Here is a 14,869-nt window from a genome sequence, read left to right as displayed (position 1 = left end):
AAGAGGAAGACCCGCCTACTTCCCTAGGATCCTCCCCTGAAAACCAGCCTTGGGTTTCCATGCATAACATGCCTGGGGGCCCCTTCAGACTCGCGACACCCCACTCACTCCACTACGCGAATCAGGATGCTGCCGCTTAGGGAGACCCACTAAAAATGTGCTCGGATGTCAGACCTGGTCGGCGAGAAATCACCGGCGCGTATTCCCAAGCCTAAATCGAAGCTTCCTGAAATTTACTTCCTGTCCTGAAAACACATTTGCTACAGAATCTTCAAAAACAGATTATTGACTAACCAACCTCTAAGGTTTAGTTTTATCTTTTTAATTTTTTATATTTTTATTGCATTTCCCCATAACCACTTATCCCCCCATGCCCTCTTTCACCTCCACCCCACCCCTGCAATCACACCATTTTGTCTGAGTCCCTAAGTTCTCTCTTCTTTTTTGCTCAATCCCTCTACCTCCCAGCACCGCCCCAGAGCAATCAGCTTGCTCTCTAATTTTTAAAAACAATTTTTTCTCTTTTTTTATTGTTGGTCAAGTACAGTTGTCTCCATTTTCCACCCACCACTCCCCCTAAAACATTTTTTTTAATCCTCACCTGAGGACATTTTTTCCTTGCTTTTAGAGAAAGAGGAAGGTAGGGGTAGAGAGAGAGAGATAAGCATCGATGTGAGAAACATTAATTGGTTGCCTCCTGTATGCGCCCCAACTGGGGACCAAACCTGCACCCCAGGTGGGTGCCCTGACAGGGGATCGAACCCTCAGCCTTTCAGTTTACAGGATGATGCTCCAACCAGCTGAGTCGCACCGGCCAGGGCCCGAGCTGTAAGGTTTAGTTGATAAAGTCCTGTAATCACAGACCTCTGCACTCACACTGCTTCTTTTCCAGTTCTCTTCTTCACAAAACAGCCAATGGAGGAATGGACGTAGGCCCGGGGACTTCCCAAATGATTCCTTTTGTTGAGCACTACTGAAAGGACTCCCACTTCTATGACAAGTGCAACAACGCAGCCTTCTTCAGATGACCAAGGGAGGACAGAGCTTACACCCACCCCGGAGAGCAAGTCTGGCAGGAGCTGAGCAAAGGGTCTGGTAACTCAGTGGGGGTCCCAGTGGGCTATTTCCTAATGTAAGATTCTTATGTATTATGTCCTTTGATGTGCTAATAAAAATAGCAGAGTAATAACTCCTAGAAAACAAAGAACTCCGATCACCAGCTCCACAGCCCACCTCCCACCCTGCAAGGCCGAGAGTGAACAAGCAGCCTAACAGCTTTGCCCATCCACACTGTGGCTGTCCCCCGGAGCGGCCCCATGCAATGCCGGGGCCAGCAAGCTGAGCGGCGGCACGGCAGCCAGTCCCAGCTGCCAGGCTCCTCGGACACCCAGTCTGCAGAAGCTTCATGCAGGAAGCATGCTGCCAACTCAAGGATTGGACCAACTCCCTGAAACTTCCAAATTCATCCTCTTCCCTTGACCTGCCCCTCCCCAGTTACCCTTCCCCCCGGAGGGCAGACACACAACTCATCTCCCTCAGATTCCAGACCAGCAGGAAGAACTCGCATTTCTAAAGAAAGCTGGGGCAGGGGCTATGCTTGCGCTGCTTCATTTCGTTCATCGCCCACGGCCTGCCCAGGTCCCGGCACAGCGAGGCACCCAAAATTACTGTTGAGTGAAGAAGAAACTAAATAGACGCGGGAACTCTCGCATGTTGCATCCAACTGGTATCCCTCATGTAGGTTTCATAAACTAAACTAATTTCATAGACTAAATGGGAGCATTGTAAGTCCCTGAGATGAGCTAGGATAGGGGATGCGAGACTTTGGTAACAATGTTCCCAGACATTGTCACTGTGGATATGTTTGCTTTTTGAAATTCTTATTCATTAGAAGTTTAATAAAATGTATCAAGCAAATATGAATAAAAAATGACAGCTGTTAAATTTAGGAGATGACAGTTCTGTTTTCTCTACCTTTCTGTATATTTAAGTTTTTCATAATAAAGTATCAAAATACTTCTAATAAACATATATTATAAAATACATGTACATGTTATAGGCAGGTATGTCTTTTCTCAGCCCCGAGTCTGCTTCCATAGATTGAGAGTAAAAATTACACAGCACTGGAATGGCATTATTATCTTCATCCAGGTTTGTGGTTTTGAAAATCATTTCTACCTAAAATAGAAGAAAGATGGTAAATCCAGGCAGGGGGAGAAAAGAGATGGCTATCCAGCCACGCATTAGCCTACTTTCAGGACGCCGCGAAGGCAGGGGCGCCCTCTGTGGGAGCAGCCTCTCTGGGAGCATCGTCTCCAGGGTGCGCCGAGTGTGGGCAACTGCAGCCCCTCCCCCCACCCGCCTTCACCCTTGGGTCTGACCTGTGCTTTTACATGGGGTTTCTGCGTGCCATTTGAAGAAAAGTTACATCAGCTGCTGCGAGTACAGCTTGAAAGCCAGTGCTCCAGGACCATTATTCCGCCACTGACTGTGGAGGAGAGAATGTCCCATGACGTGACTGCGGCTGGACCTGAGAGCTGGACCTGGGCCTGAAGGGGAGAGGGCTCCATGCAACCCCTTACAGGCTGACGGACAACGATGCTCATTCTGATGTGAGTCGGCACCCCTCCCCCGCCTCCTGCGATGGGCCGGTTCCTGCAACAGGCCCTTGTCCTGACCTGGTCGAGCATGTGCAGTAATTCCTGCACCTGCTAGGGTTCACGCACAGGTACCTGTGACCGTCGCCCCTTTGCCCTGTGTAATCCTTTGGCGCCTGCCAAGCACCACAAGGACCCATTTATTTCCTCGTGCGGCCACCCAAGACATGTCCCGTATGTGGGTTTCCCTAAATAAACTCCATTAATCACCAACGGGAGTGGTGGGCGGCCTCTGTCTTTGGTCTTTCCCGCCCTCTCTCACGGAGGCAGACCTTCCAGTTCCAGGGGCTCTCCCTGGGTCTGCGTGTACGAGGGCACATTTTCACCGCTGTGCCGGTGTCACCTGCCCAGAGGAAGCCAGGAGCGCTCCTGCCCCCTTATTTCCATCCGCTGCCCCCCGTCCGGGCCCCGCCAGGACCATCGGTGTCATCCACCCCATGAAGAAATGGCAGACCAAGTGCTGCGAGGCCCCCCAGGAGTCCAGCCTCATGGGAACCAGAAACATGGTGGGGAGAGACCCCGCTCAGAAGTGCATTTCCTGAAAATATCAGAGAACACTTCCAGAACCTTCCTTGATCTGATTAAAAAAAAAAAAAAAAGAAGCTATTTCTAGTCTTCTAATGCTTCACCTCAGTAAAAATCACCAACGCCATCTTTCTGAAATTAAAATGCTGAAACGCTTTAGCTTTAGTCTGGCTAGAAATCGAGACTCCCTTTTCACATTTTCACTGGGAGCTGCGTACCTACAACCCTGCTCTGCAGACAAGGGCCTTCAGGCCCTTCCATTGTTCTCCTCAAGCAGGATTCTCAAGACAGAAACTTTTGCTCCTCAAGGACATCTGGTAATACCTGGAGACGTGTCTGCTTGTCACAGCTGTGTGTGGGAGGGTGCTACCGGCACAGTGAGCAGAGGCCAGGGACGCTGCTAACACCCCACAAGGCACCAGACGGCCTCCAGAACAAAGAGTCATCCAAGTTCGGTGCTGCCAAGGGGGAAACGCTGGTCTGTGGGTTTCGACCTGTTTGGTGTGAGTCTGCAACCCCAGGCCGGTTAAGGAGCCAGGCAGCTTTCCGGTAGGCATCCCACAGAATTGGACAAGACACCCTTGGGGAAAGTGGAAATGCCAGCCAATTCGCTTGGGGCCCCTTCTCCAGCCAGTGCAGCCCCGTCCGTGTTGAACACATGGTGCAGGGCGCTCATTCCCGGGGGGCTCACCCCTTCTCCCAACGCCGGGGCCACCCGAGGAGAGACCGGGCAAGCGCGCGGGCACAGGCAGACACCGCTCTGCACTCGGGATGCAGGCAGAATGCTGCTCCCGGGGGTGAGTGATTGGTTCGACTCTCTACCTTTTAAATCATTTAATATGCCTCCCAGCAGCTGTCTGACTTGGAAAGCCTGTAATAAATTTCACATAATAAATTTCTCATTTTGAAGTTAGGGAGGCGTATCGTTTTTCTTGAGAAAACATCGGTTTACGTCCTTCCATGAAAAGGTTGCTGACCACGTATGTGTTGAAAGATCATCTGCTGGAATCTGGCCCACAGCACCCCATGTCCTGGCCCGGCCTGCACCCCGGGGGAACCTGAGGTCTGCGGGGTGGGGAGTCCTGCCCCCAGGCACAGGGACAGCACCAATGCGGGAAGAATGCTGAGTCAAACTGGGCTGTTTACCTGGTTCCAAAGTCCCTTTTCATTCCTGCGCTTCCCTTTCCCTGATTTCCAAATCAGCCGACACCTACATTAATGCACCCTTAAACCACAGGTGGCAAACACAAGGCCCGCGGGCCGAATCTGGCCCTCCTTGTTTCTACCCAGCAGCTATGCCAAGCTCCTTGCCCCTAGTTAAGGAGTAGTTACATTGATACAGTCCTAAAATTATCTCGGCCCTTTGAAGGCAACCCCGAGGCTGATGTGGCCCCCGGTGAAAATGAGTTTGACACCCGGCTTTAAAACAAAAAGTCAGGCAACTCGAACTCATAGCTGCAGAGCGACTGCAGTCCGCCCGCACCCACAGAGATCCATGTAACGGTGTCAACTTTTCTATCCCCTGGAGCTCTAGAGAGCGCAAAGACCTACCTGCCGGGAGACGCAATTTATGCACCTGGGACCTCCGCTAGAATCACTCTTCCGCATTGCAGTTTCCCTTCTACGATACCTGGTTTCCAGCGTGAAAACTACGCTGCACGTTCACAGCCAAGCAGAGCCCAACACAGAAGGCGAGCTCCCTCAGAACGCAAGTGAGGCTCAGCACATCGGCCTTTGAGAGCCGCCACGCACGCCTCCCACTGAGGGGGCCCCTGTGCAGACACAGGTCACAATGTATGGAAGGCACGTGCTGGGCACACAGGAGGGATCACAGTGCCACCTCCCTTGACTTGAGTGTGTTCCCGGCGACTGAGGCTGGCTTCGTCATCAGGCCACTCAAAGAGGCGGCGGGGTCCCCTGCGAGGCTCCTGGGGCAAGGCAGGATGGAGAGGAAAGGACGGGGTCGAGTAAGGCTACCGTCACCATCCCTGACCAGGTATCCACTTCCAGACTACGAAGTGATGGTGCTTCCAACAGACAGACCAAAACACAGGACCTGGGTGCAGACCTTCACAAGAGGCTGTTCCCGGGCACCACTGGGGGCACCGCACCGCAGGGAGAGCCAGCTAGGCCGCCTCCCGCCCTCGGCCTATCATACCTCGGAGAGTCACTGGAACCAGATCACAGAACCGCTGATGTCCCTCAAAGCCACGTGCACCTGCTTTGCCCTCAACCTCACGTTATTCAGGTCAGCTGTCAGAATCTCACAAAATGACACAAGTAAAAAGCTGAAGTGACGTGTTTATCAAGTCAGTCATTCCGTGGCCCTGCACGCAGCCAAGTCTACACCTGAGAGAGGTGCCCAGGGACAAGCCCCGCCTCCCCTGCTCCTCGGCCTCCCGACCAGCCCCTGCCTTCACAACCACCAACCCTGGAAGACGAAGAGACAGGTTCTCACACATCTTTGTAAAAAAAGATCTTTTGTACCGTGCATTTTTGTCATTGGCTCTTTACTGCAATGCAAACGTATAGTAATGACCTTGCTTTCTATTCTGTCTGGGTTCTCTAATTCTAAAGGAGAGAGGCGTGGAAAGCAGAGCCCGGCTCCAAGGCCAGAGCATCCAGCCTCGGGATTCATATTGCGCAACACAGAAAAAAAATACATATCCAGTCTGCGTCTGATGCTCCCCGCCGGTGGTGGTCCCAGGTTCCCAGCCCTGTGCACCAGCTGCATGGAAAGAAGGAACAGGGAGGCTCATGGGAAAATCTGACGTATGGGACAGTATGGCCCCCCCTACACTGGGTCCTCCACACACTCAGCACTGGCTCTGCTTGCACGCCGGGATGCAGCTTTAAAAGTTACTGGTGCCTGGCTGGGTAGAGGGGGGCAAAGGGGAGAAAACTGGGACAACTGTAATAGCATAAACAAATAAAGTATTTAAATTTTTAAAAAGTGGCTGGTGCCCAGGTCTCACTGCACCCCCAGGAATTTCACACGCAGACAGGGTGCAAAGTGGTCCCTCCCAAGTACATCTCCGCTCTCAAACGCTGCATGAGAGACGACGGGTGCTGACCTGCCCTTGACTTCCCACGGAATGGAACAACTTCTTTCCAGAACCTAGAATGCCAGGTGAAAAAACGCCAGTGTATAGATGAGTACTGGGTGACACTGACCAGGCATATTTCTTTTTAATTATGAAAGGTTGTGTGAACTTCACTGATTTTATGCTGGGGTGGGGGGGGTTTGCCTAGAGCTTTACGGCTCTTGAAAACGGATTAGCATCAGAGGAAGAAGAGAACAACAGAGTCACCCTGGTGAGAAGTCTTCGAATACACTTGGCATATGCACCTCAGACCCCACACAGAGGGGCTTCAAGGGCCCAAAGACTGAACAAATGTCCTGGGGTTACCAGGAAGGCACAGCCACACGGCCGCCCCCAAGGCCCGTGGTCAACCCTAGCGTGTGTGATACATCAAAATTCACGCGGTCAAGCGTCTGTATTTAAAAAGCAAAGGAATGCCTTGGGACAGAGCCCTTGCTAATTTCCTTAACTAAAACAGGCTTCCTAAAAAAGTTCTTGGAAGCATGATCTGGGTTATTCATACTAATTGTCAGCTGTGGGTTCACACGAGAAAGGCTGCCCCGTGCGTACGCCCAGAGCGCTGCATGAAACCTGACCGGGAGGTCACGGGTCAGAGCAGTGTCCTGATACGTACCTCTCGCACATCGATGTTTCTCTCCCTCCTTTCTCCTCTCTCTAAACATAAATAAATCTTTTTTTTAAAAAAGAACAAATGTAGAAGGAGACCCCTTTCAAAACTGAGATCAGTTTCTCGGCTCCCTGGAACAGGGCTGGTTCTGAATTCCACGTTTCCCCCCACTCACTGCACCCAAGAGAAAGCCTTCCCTGGGGTCTGCCACCCAGTCCTTAGTCTAAGAGACTCAGGAACCCCGGCTGGAGTGATGGAGGGGAAATGGAGGGCCCGAGAACAGGAGGAAGGCTTTTCTACCCGACGCCAGGTTCTGTCTGTCCATTCGCTCACTGAACTACCCCACATGCTCTTACTGAGTGCCCACCATGTCCCAGCATGGGGCCAGGCAGCCTCTCCTCTGGCACTGACACGGGCAGGGTCATCTACAGCGGGCCTCTCCGCAGTCCCTCCTCTCCTAAGCAAGTTGCTCCAAATCACCATCCCCGCCCCAACCCGTGAGTTCCCATTTGTCCCTGAGGGAGGAAAGGCAACCCACCACCCAGCCCTCCAGTTTCTGCTTTATTCCCTCTCATCTGCACCTTTCCCCACAACACACGCTCATCTCCAGGTCCAGTCAGGGGTCCCCGTCTGAGACCACGTGGCCACCTCTTCCTCCTTCCTGCCCAGCTTCCTCAGCCTCACCGGCCACTTCCTCTCGTCCCGCCTTCCTTCAACCATCTGTTAACTTCCATCTTTGCCAACCTCCTGCCTCTGGTCCTCTGTATTCTTTTCCCTGTTCTCCTTTATGCAGAGTGGAAGGTGCTAATGTGAGGGTAATTAATTAATCATGAAGCTAACATTTGTCTCAGAATTCATGTTGAGGTAATTATGTTCCCTCACCTCAGCACTAACTTTAGACTGTAAATAAGCATTTAATGAAAATTGAAAATAACAAATGCAGACACTTTGCTTAGAGAGAACATGCATCGTGTTCTGGAAGGTCTTGTTCCTCAAACCTAGGGCTACAGCCACGTTCTCAAGTAACCTGAAAGGTTCGTGTTCTGCCTGCTCCTGAAGGCAATCCGGAGACTGGGTATTAACAGAAGGGAAGCCCTGGTCTCTGCAGGTTTAAAGACGACCCGCGCTGTCTTTCTGCACTGGAATCAGCTCAACAACGAGCTCCTCCTTCTGTTCCCGTCCTGACCCTCCTGTTTTGAGCGCTGTTGCCTTTACGGTAATCTAAAAGCTGTCTCCTGCTGCGAGCTGCACAAGATTCCGGGAACTCTCCACCATCAGATGAGATGCAACGATCTGCTTAATTTCTCGGTAATCGTCCTTTGCCAGCTGACGAGAATTCCAGAATTCCGTGGAGGTGGTCTAGCAATACAGACCACCTTTCTAGCTAGACAGAGGGGAACAGGAAACCCACCACGAAACTGCAAATGAGACTAATGGGTCTGAAATGCAATTTGTTATCAGTCTACTTAGACAGACGCCAGCATTTCAACTATCAGGGCCAAACCAGCTCTCCACAACTGTTGCATTTTTCTGGAAGGAAAAGAATGTTAATTTTATCTGCGATGTACTGGAAGATTTCAGGATCGACAGGACAGAGCCATTGGAAAGATGTTCTCTGGGTTTCCCTGAATAACATGAAGGCTATTTGTTCTCACGGGCATGGACCCAGAGGAAGAGGAAATACCAGCTCATCGATGGCACGGACGCAAAGCGGCGACGGCAGGGCCGGCATGACCAGTCCGCTGCCTGCCAGCCCCGTGCAGCGAGCCGCAGAGGCCTGTCACAGCCTGGAAGATTTCACACGGGTCGCAGACCAGAAAATAAAAGGATAAACTTAGACAGAAGTTTCCTGTGGATCTTCCAAAATCTTCTCAGAAGAAAAGTTTTTAAATTTCAGGCTCACCTGAAATTGACTTCTACATATAAATTCTCAAAGAAAAGAGATGTTTTGACAGTAAGTTTGAAAGGTTATTTGAGAGTTAATTTAGGGCTATTAGATGCTATGAATAATTCTCATCCTGCAATGGCTCATCCTTCAAGGTGATTAGACATCTCTTAAGTGAGTTCACCCTCTAAGGAAGATACGTGAAACCCAAGCGTGAAGCTCCAGGGGAGGCATCATCCCAGAACTTTCAGTCTAATGCAGAAAACCCCTCATTAGAAGTGCCAGTTAGCCTCACGGCACCCTTTCGCCCTGGCTCGTCCCCACCCCGAGTCTAAGTCCAACGACTTACAAACACCACCACAGGCTGTGGGTCAATTCACAAAATTAAGACAACACATCAAACAATTCACTTGTCATGCGGCCACAGCAACGGGAACCAATACCTGAAGAACTGACCAGACAAATCCACACGGTTGGACATTCTGCAAAACCACCGCACCAAACCCTTCAAAGTCAAAGTCACTGCATTCGTCAGCTCGGGTTGCTGGGACAAACCCACCGACCGGGGGCGTGAACAGCGACGTGTGCATTCTCCCCACGCTGCAGGCTGGGCGTCCGGGATCAGGGTGCCAGCAGGGCTGGGGTCTGCTGAGGGCTCCCTTCCTGGCCTGCAGGCCACTGCCACTTCTGGGTCCTCACATGACCTCCCCTCTGTGTGCACACAGAGAGGGGCAGCAAGCTCTCTGGTGTCTCTTCTGTAAGGGCACTAATGTCACCTCTGACCTCACCTAACCCTAGTTGTCTCCGAAGACCCCATCTCCAAATACCATCATGTTGGGAGTTAGTTTCAAAATATGAAGGGGAGAGGGGAAGAAGCACAAACATTCAGTCCAGAACAATCATTAACAAATAAAAGTTGGGGGGGGGGGGGTGTCACAGGCAGAATGGCCGTACCCTAACCCCTGAACCTGTGAATATGTTAGTTAAGTGGCTAAAAGGATTTTGCAGATGAAATTAACACAAGATTATCCTAAATTATCCAGGTGAGCCCTGTGTAATCACTTGGGCAGGTGAAGGAAGGAGCCAGAGACGCCACAGAGGAATCGGAAGCATGACAGGGACTTGCCACCACGGCTGGAGGGAGCCACGCAGAGGCAGAGAAGGCCTGGCGCAGCCTCCAGGAAGCAAAGGCTGCACCTGGCTGAGAGCCAGCAAAGACCTGCGGGCCTAGTCCTCCAACCACGGAATTCGGCCGACGCCCTGAATGAGGACGGAAGTGCCCAGTAAGGAACACAGCCCTGCCGACTCCTTGGCGGCGGCTGTGTAAGCCCACAACGCAGAGGCCTCTGTGAAGCCCGCCCCGATTTCTGGCCTGCTGAAACTGTGAGGTCGTAAGTTGGTGTTGTTTTAAGATGCTGAGTTTCTGGTAACTTGTTACGGTCACAATAGAAAACTAACATCGGAAACTTGTCTGGGATAAAAATAGCTACAAAAGATAATTGGGAAATTTACATACAGAGTGGATGTTAGATAATATTATGAAATAACTGTTAATTTTCTTAGCTGTCAAAGTGGTATTGTAATTACGAAGAAGGACATCGCAAGTCTTCAGGCTGGAATGCCGAAGTCCTCACAGGCAAAGTGCCACCGTGCCCGAAGGTTACACAGCGTTGTGGAATCCAGCAATGTGGAATCCAGGGGCAAGGCGAGTGCACGTTCAGTGAGCTATTCTTTCAACCTTTCTGAATGTTACAAGAAAACACTGGAGAAAAAATGTGGAGTTAAAGAAGCTAGATACGAAAGGACACACGCTATGTGAATCCATTTATGACTAAAAAACATGTGCGCTAAAACTCCACGGAAACCAAGGTGGTGACGATCGAGACTGTTGGAAGAGGGGCAGTTGCCTGTGGTGGGGAGAGGTGGGGGGACAGCCAGGGAAGGTCTCACAGGAGCTTCTGGGTGCTGGGGACGCTGTTTTCCTGATCTAGGTGGTGGGTACAGATTGCAAACAGGTATTAAGCTCCACATACACGCCTTAGGCTCTAATCTATACGTGTCTAACGTTAACCTCACAATGAAATAAGTTATTAAAATAATTCTTGTGTTTGTCAAAACCTTGTAGATACTGACTGCTTCCCGACACACCTAAGCCCATCGTACCCACAGCCCCAGGCGTCCGCCCGTTCAAAGGCTGCACCTGCGTGCTGATGTGGGCGACTGACTGCGGGCCCAATTCAACCGTGGAGAGAGCCTGTCTCTTATTTTCCAAGGCCTTTAAATAGTGACCTCAGCTCTTCAACAGACACAAGAAGCATCCCCCTGGAGAGAAGCTGAGGCTCGGAGGGGCAACAGATCATGACCACCATCTGAGAATGGCAAGACCCATTACCAAAGCCCAGGCGTCTGAGATGAGCGCCCAAGATCCCACCTCCGAAGAGCACGCCGGCGCGAGATCCAGACATTCTAGTCCCATCCACCAGCATGCATGCACTCGGTAGGGACGATCTGACCTGGCTCATGACCACCAGTGGAGACTGTGGATAAAACAAAAGCACTTCTTCGAACAGCCACATTTACTGGGGAACCCCAAGAGGCCCCCTTCTTTAGTTAGGGCTGAAGAGACTAAGAACGCCTTCCAGGCTGGGGCAGCGAAAACCTTCTGTCAGGTGGTTTAGGCTGCTGAGTACTGAGCAGCCCAGCGCTGTCTGGGGTCAGCGGCACCTGCGCTCTGTATTCTTGGGGAGTTCCAGTCCCACCCTCCAGGTGCCTGCAGCCCCGATCTCTGACCCTCAGGCCACAGTACCAGCCTTCCTGGAAACCCAGAAGCACCCAAAGATAAGCTGCCGTTCACTTCAGCTAAAACAAAGGCATTGCCTTTTCTCTGTTGACCAAAGGAGAACCTCCAGGAAAGAGGTTAGTTTTCTGAGTCTGAGGGAGAACAAGTAATCCAGAGCCAGAAATCTGCCAGACGAACTGCTGCACCCCTGTGAGGACCTGAAAGGAGGCTCAAGAGTCAAACACTTCCGCACCTGTTAGGCGTTGTCAAGGCAACGACAGCTCCAGCCTCCCACCAGGGCAGTCTTCCCAACCATTTTCCCGGGCACTGGCTTGCCTCCAGTGCTTTTTGTTCAAGCTATTCTTCGAATTCTTTTAAAATAAAAAGCATTAGCCCTGGTTGATGAAGGTGTGGCTCAGTGGATTGAGTGCCAGCCTGCAAACCAAACGGTCTCTGGTTCGATTCCCAGTCTAGGGCACATGCCTGGGTTGTGGGCCAGGTCCCTAGGAGGGGGTCCACAAGAAGCAACCACACATTGATGTTTCTCTCCCTCTCTTTCTCCTTCCCTTCCCCTCTCTCTAAAAATAAATAAAAACTTCAGCAAAGAAAAAAATGTAACAAATAATTATAAAACACAAGAACAGATAGAAGGGAGAAGAAATTTTAATTAGCAGTACCCATGTATCATGCGCATCCTTATTTTTCCCTCAAAAATTTGGGCAAAAGTGTGCATTATACACAGCGAAACATGGTATTTCTGCTATCCCAGAGACTTGTTATTTGTTGTAGTTTAACCCTTCATTGCCAAACATCTAGGCCTCTGAAAATAGAATGCCAAGGGAGTAGGGGCCTTGAAGCAATAATGTTATCACTTTCTAATGACACAGATCACGAAATCACACAAATCATGAACGTAAATTTGTGCAGGGAGGGTCCAAACAGCCTGTGTGCTTGGACGAATAGAGAACAAGCTCCCGAACCGTGGTGACAACATGGGACGGGGAGGAGAGGCTCAGCAAAGACCCGCAGGAGAGCAGGCAAACCGACCCGTGGTGCTAGGAAATGCTTCCAAGACATCCGGGGAGACGTGCCAAGTGACTGCCGTTCTGTGATGTTATTGGTGTCACCATTAATTGTTTTAGCTGTAAGGATGGAATCAGGACAAAGGAAGGAAGGAAAAGGAAAGGAAGGAGCAAAAAAGCCTCATCGTTGCCATATGCACTGAACTCTTTACAGATGAAGTTACACTAGGTCTGTCCCGAAAAAGCCCAGCCATTGTTAATATAATGAGAACAGTTTGTTCCACATCGATGTAACCCGGCAGCCAAGGAGAGAGGACCGGAATGTGCCTGTGTGAACAGTGATGACTTCACTGTACTAGTCAGTGGGGGCCATAGACGCCATTGAGTGAGCGTGTGTACTGTGTGGCCATTGCATTCAAAATGACTGAGCAACTAGGGTGATGAATCTGTGTCAGATTTTGCATTAAGCTTGAACATTCCTCTGCAGAAACTATTCGGATGATTCAGAAGGCTGCAGCTGCTGGTGATCGGCAGCTTCATCACAACAATGCGCCTGTTCATGCATCATGTCTCGTGCAGAGTTTTGTGGTGAAACATCCAATCACCCAGGTGACTCAGCCCCCCTACAGCCGAGAGTTGGTGCCCTGTGACTTCTGGCTTTTTCCAAAACCAAAATCACCTTTGAAAGGGAAGAGATTTCAGACTGTCGATGAGATTCAGGAAAATACGATGGGGCAGCCGATAGCGATTGAGAGAACTGTGTGAGGTCCCAAGCTGCCTACTTTGATGGTGACTGAGGCGTCAATGTCCTACGTACAATATTTCTTGTATCTTGTACCTTCTTCAATAAATGTCTCTATTTCTCATAGTACATGTCTGGATACCTTCTGGACAGACCGCATACAATGTTTGGGACTTGCCTCAAAATAACTCAGAGTGGAGCGTGCAGACAAAATGAGACTGGCCGTATGATAGCAACTGCTGAAGCCAGGTGATGACTATTTGGGGGCGCCCTCCACTAGTCTCACTTTTTTAAGTATGAGTTGGAAATTTTCCAAAATCAAAAAATTATTTAAAAAGAAAAAGCAGGAGAGGAGGAAGACAGTAAGAAACAGAGGGAAGAAAAGCGAGTGAGTCGGCGAAAGGCCGAAAGAGAGCGGGGAATGGGGAGAGGACGATGGAAGGGAAGAGGATGCAAAGAAAGCAGGAGAATCAGAATCAAGGAGATCAGTGCAGACGGTGGGGGTGCCACGAACCCCTTAGCGGCCCCTGCCTCATGCAGGCTCTGCCGCCGTCCCAATGGCAAAACCTGGAAGAGCTCAAAGTCCCCAAAGCCTGTCCCGGTGGGAGTTCTGAGAGCAGTGTTCTGTGCTGCCTCTTCCACCGCCCTGGGAGAACCACCCCTCACCCTCCCAGCCCCCGTGCCCGTGGGGGAGAGTGTGCGGGTCCCGTGTGAGCTGGCTTCAGTGCACAGACATCTAGGCTGTGTTTCCCTGACCCCGCGTGGGTGAAGTCGTCGGCATCGTCACTGGGCAACAACATGTACAGAAGACCAAACGTGAAAACACGAGAAGGAAATCAGGCACAGAAATTTAAAATCCAGTAAAAAGAAGTACAGATAAAAACTCGTAAGAGCTCTGTCATTAAGCAACTCAGCAAATGGTCAACTCCTTGCTCATGCCAGTAAGGGAGAACAAGAGAAGCTGAATGGACGCAAACACCATTTATGCCCAATGCTGGAACGTGGTTGGCTCGTGTTGACTCTACACTGGTGCATTGTTCACTCATGTAGATGCACCAGTGTGGAGTCCAGTGATGCACTGGGGTCACCCAGCAAGCGCCACAAACCACTCGGAAAGCCTCCTTCGGGCAGATTCCAGGCATTACGTCAAATCCTGTCTGTTTGGACTTTCTTTTTCTTCTTATACTTGTCTGATTTTTGAAGGGAACTCCTAGGGACTGCTCCCAAAACAACTACCCGGATGATTCCTGATAAAAATTAGCCCCAAAGTCTACCGCAATCAAGAGTCACGGCCAAGACCTGGTCCAGAACTAGCTCGGGCCCCAGAGCGCTGATGAGAAGCAGAGGTCCAAGTTAGAGACGTACCTGCCTCAGCGCGCCACCCCTGACCAGGTGGAAGCTCACTCTGTCATTTGTCACGTGGAACTCATCGGGCCCTTCCCTAGGACCAGTTCAGATCACCAAGGCCATAAGCTGAACCCTTGAGAGTCCAAGCAGCCCAAAACCTCGTCCTCAGCAAGGCTGCCAATTATTGCGCAGGGTGAGGAC

The 14,869-nt window shown here is 50.8% G+C and overlaps 1 protein-coding gene across 1 annotated transcript in view; it reads right to left on the bottom strand.

Annotated features, from left to right (window-relative positions):
* LARS2 (leucyl-tRNA synthetase 2, mitochondrial) overlaps positions 1-14,869 on the bottom strand; it is a 109,243-nt gene that overhangs the window by 70,359 nt on the left and 24,015 nt on the right. The gene's annotated exons all lie outside the window — the stretch shown is intronic.

This window comes from Desmodus rotundus, chromosome 8 (genome assembly GCF_022682495.2).
Source record: "Desmodus rotundus isolate HL8 chromosome 8, HLdesRot8A.1, whole genome shotgun sequence".
In the NCBI taxonomy this organism is placed as follows: domain Eukaryota; kingdom Metazoa; phylum Chordata; class Mammalia; order Chiroptera; family Phyllostomidae; genus Desmodus; species Desmodus rotundus.
The sequence above is the reverse complement of the archived record's forward strand: the minus strand, read 5'-3'. Positions and strand labels throughout refer to the sequence as shown.